The 4434-nt window shown below is 34.8% G+C and overlaps 1 non-coding gene across 1 annotated transcript; it reads left to right on the forward strand.

The window, feature by feature from the left end:
* Positions 1-374: 374 nt before the first annotated feature.
* Trnaw-cca (transfer RNA tryptophan (anticodon CCA)) lies at positions 375-446 on the forward strand. The gene has a single exon. It is a non-coding gene; the product is annotated as a tRNA-Trp (tRNA).
* Positions 447-4434: the final 3988 nt, after the last annotated feature.

Below are 4434 nucleotides of genomic sequence, written 5' to 3' on the forward strand. Positions count from 1 at the left end.
CCTTCCTTACTTGTTATATATACATATATAGATATGCACGCGATCGCTTGTTCGTATCAGCTTATCAGCTTTGAGTGCAAAAGCATATTATAAATATTTTACTATTTATTCTAAATTTAGTTCTGCAAACATACAATAACAAAATAAATTAGTGGCCAACTAAGTGCCGCTCTCATATGTAGTTATAATAATATACATATGTGTCCAACTACTCTCTACTCTCGTATATGTGTGCGTTGTTGTTGTTTCGTCACATCGAATGTGAGCACTATTGAAGGCATATTATGTTCTTTTATTGTTTTTGAATGAGTAATTGTTGTGCTGGACGTTTTTTTATTTATTTTATGTTTGATGTTTGTCACTAAATTTCACAAGACTCCGTGGCGCAACGGTAGCGCGTCTGACTCCAGATCAGAAGGTTGCGTGTTCAAATCACGTCGGGGTCAACACAACTAATGCGTGGCGTTGATGAATCCAACTTTTTTAATTGGAAATATTGTTGTCAAGGATAATAAGTACATAGGAGCGTAATAAAAAATATATTCGCACACAAAATATGAGGTATGCATGGAAATGGAATGATTCCTCAGGTACATATTTCCAGAGGCATTCATGTTAATTTGTCACATATCCAATTATTTCATTATTTTAAAATGCTTTTTTTTAAATATTTACAGAAAAACGATCCCGGTTAAATGAATAACAGCTGACTTATTGAAATTGCCATGGAACGCTCATTTAACCCAAGTTGCCACTTTGCAAGTGCCGTATCTAACAGAGAAACAGAAGTCATATTATTCGGTATATGTACTAGGGCTAATGTCTATAATTATGTGTACAATTTGATTGATTTATCAAATGCATTTTAAAAATGGACTAATATGATATCGAGTTCCCAACTGCCAATATGATGTTCATTCGTTTGTTGTGCTACCAAAATTATCGTGGTATCCATCCATTGTGTGACGAGCAGCAAACAAACATTAACCTTCCCAAGTGTGCCTGTAAATAGCAGAAGAGCTGCCTGTTGCCTCGAAGCAAGATACTTTGCGAAACTTTCAATTTCTCGCATTCCTTCAGTTTTTAACAATTTATTTCTGGCACCGTGCGCTGAATAAGTACATCATTGTGCCGGCTCAGTTGTTTCACTGCTCTTGGCTTCTTTTCGTGCCAGCCGAATGCAGGCGGCGATGTGTCAAGTGTAAATGCGTTGAACGTTTTACAGCTCATAAAAGTCTATTAAATTATTCAAATGCGCCTCAGACATTGTAGCGGGGTGAGTCAAACGCAGTAGGCGAAGCGAAAGCTAGCTGAGTAGTCAGCAACACGAAAGTGTTGAATATGGGAATAAAAAGAAGAGAAGAAAAACAAATGTCATTACAAGATGCAACGTTATCGTGTCCGCTAAAAGCTTTGGAGAAGGTAAAGACACTTATGCATACACATACATATGAAAATTACGAGCGCGAGCTGGGATCCCTGCTGAGAAGTCCACAAACGCATTTAAAAACATTGTTGAAGTATTTATGTATTCACTGCTTCTTAGTTGCGCGGACCCCAGAAGGCATCTGTCTGATGCTTAACTGTGGGCACTATGGCACATCTCCGTTTCTTGAACTTGTAAGAGTTATGTAGCTTCAATTTGTCCTCAAGACGTTTTAAACCACTGACAGAGCTAGTGGATTCGAGCTCTTACTTTGTGCGATGAGGTTAATGGGTTAAGTGTTTGCGAGCTGTATGCCTTTCATTTGCGGTTAAAGCTAGAAAATTTCTACGTGATATGGCTTTTGCAGCACTTAAGAGTTTTTCTGGTTGACCCAGAGAATTATATGTAGAATTTTGTTGTAAAGTCGTCGAACGATTTAATACAAATTAAATAATATTATAAAAGATCAGTAGCGCCAAAATTTGTTAGACATACATACTTATTATTAGTTAGACCTTGGTGAAACCATGGAAATTTCAAGTAACATGTGACGGAATATTACCTCTGCCGTTCAGATGTGCATTCTGAATGAATCACTCTGAGGTCCAGCAACGCGCACATGTGTAAAAAAGATTGTATGTTTTTGTTATATTTAGTGTTTGTTGCAACATTGATTTCTGTTTAGATTTTATGCTATAAAGTGTTTGATTGTTGTTGCAACTGTCGATGACGCGAGTGAAAAACGGAACCTGTTAGCTTGATGAACACAGTGACAAGCGCTCATTGAATGTAAATAGACTTGTATTATTTGTAGCTCAAAGTGTCGACAAAACGCAAATTCGACAATTTTCGGAATTGCAATATGTAGAACTGTCAAATGTGGGGATAAGCGGCGATCAGTTAAAAACGCTGGTCATGCTTTACTTCTTAACTAGAGGATTTTGAAATGATTTTTATTGAACTAAGAGTGACCACCGAGGATGAAGGGGAGGGATTGAACTCTGTCTATGTGTGTGAGACGTAATTTAAATAGTAACTCTACGACGAGTCTGGTTAAGCCTTGTTTAAATGGTGTGGAACAGTTGTTGCAACCATTAATTGAGTATAGCGGGTCTATGCGCCGATTTATTGAGTGCCTTAAGAGCTGGTATATTTGAAACTTGAACGCTTTACCATTAACACCAACTGAATTCGCCACACATTAGTTAAACCCTTCGCTCGGTTGCTGACGCCGTTAGCACAGTATATACAGTAGATAACCTTTTCGTGGTAGCTTTCTGAGGGGTGAATAGCGGCCATCTTGGATTTTCAGAGGTAGCAACACAGTGCTGTATATATTGAAGCAGTAAATACTTAGCAAATTTATTCTATTAAATAACAAAAACTATAAATATTGTTGCTTAATATAAAAGGAAATTATTTATTAATGACATATATTTACTAATATTTGATTTAAACGCCATAGTGTGTCATGTTTCGCCCATAAAAATATCATTTACTGATAGTCAGATATTCTTTATGTAGTGAGTTCTTATTAATAAAAAGCAGCTCTGTTCTTAGATTTCTCGGTGGTGAGTTTTCTTCTGAATGTATTTGTTTTCAATTGACAGACAGAAAACATAAAACGGTTTGTATTCGTAAGTTTTTGAAATATTATTACCAATAATTTTAATTTGGAAAGAAGATATTTAGGCATTTGAAGCTGAATTTTTAATACATCGTTCTAATTCTCATCCGTATAGTATTTTTGATAATTTATTTTTGAATATTTAAGTTTTGCATTTTCCACACCACCCCAAAGGTTTGCAATAAAGCGCGTTACAGACTTTTTTTAGGTGTTCGGTTCTCCGGTAGGCCTATTTTCACCTTTTCAACTTAAAATAAAAATAATTAATAATTTACATAAAAATTTAATAAAAATATTGCACAAAATAATTTAATAATTAATAAAAATTGTTAAGCTCTCACAATAGATGCATCCAAAATCCTACAATTCTATTAAATATATTAAAATACAGAAGCTATCTTTTAGAAGGGGGAGGTAGTTACCTATGTGAAATGCTCAAAAATTTTATGTGCCGAAAATGAGGGCTGGCTGCCTGCTATTAAAAATTCTTAAAGAAAAATATGTTCTAATTCTTATAAAAAGTATTTTAAAACGTTGGGTTGTGAATTTTCGTAGCAATAAAAAGGCTCTACAATTTTTAATATAAACTTTATTATTAACACTAATATGTATTCTTATTAAAAACTTCGACATATCTTTCATTTCAAACTCAATTTCCAATTGATGTTTTCCTATAACGGCTAACGAGTTGTCAATTTGTATATGTCAAACGACAAATTACCACCCAGGATTGTATCCTACTGCATGCAAAAATTTGGAAATACTTGAAGCGTGTTTAAAAATTGCACAAAAAAAAAAACTACTGATTTAACATTAAACAACAACTAATACCCCAATAAAATTGAACAGATATGCAAAGTAATTCAATATAATCACTTAAATAACGTAAACACTTGCATTATTTAATATCTTTTAAAGTCTCGGTCATCAAAATTTAAAATTTAAATGTAGTTTAAATGCTAACACAACACCCTGATTACCATGAAAGTAGCAAAAAAAGTGTAACACAACACCCTAAGATTTTCTAGAGGTGAGTATATGTATGTAAACAAAGAAAAGGTTTATTACTGTATATACTGAGGCCGTTAGTGTTGTACTATGAATGGCGCAGTAAATGGTCTGTCAGTCAATAGCTGTCAGTCTGATTGTGCAACCTACGGAGATTCAATGTGTGGCGCCACGTGTGTGTGCGTGTTCACATTGGACGTGTGACATTTGCTACATTTGCATTGATTTTCAATTTGATTTCATTTAGCTTTTTTCCGCTTTCAATGAAGCGCATCCAATTCAGCATTTGCCTTTTTGTCCATTTTCAACAAGTGCCCGTCAATACCCGAATATGAGACGGCGAAATTGGTGGTTGTGCATAGCGCCAGCTGCG

The sequence above is a fragment of the Bactrocera neohumeralis genome, chromosome 5 (assembly GCF_024586455.1).
Source record: "Bactrocera neohumeralis isolate Rockhampton chromosome 5, APGP_CSIRO_Bneo_wtdbg2-racon-allhic-juicebox.fasta_v2, whole genome shotgun sequence".
NCBI lineage: Eukaryota > Metazoa > Arthropoda > Insecta > Diptera > Tephritidae > Bactrocera > Bactrocera neohumeralis.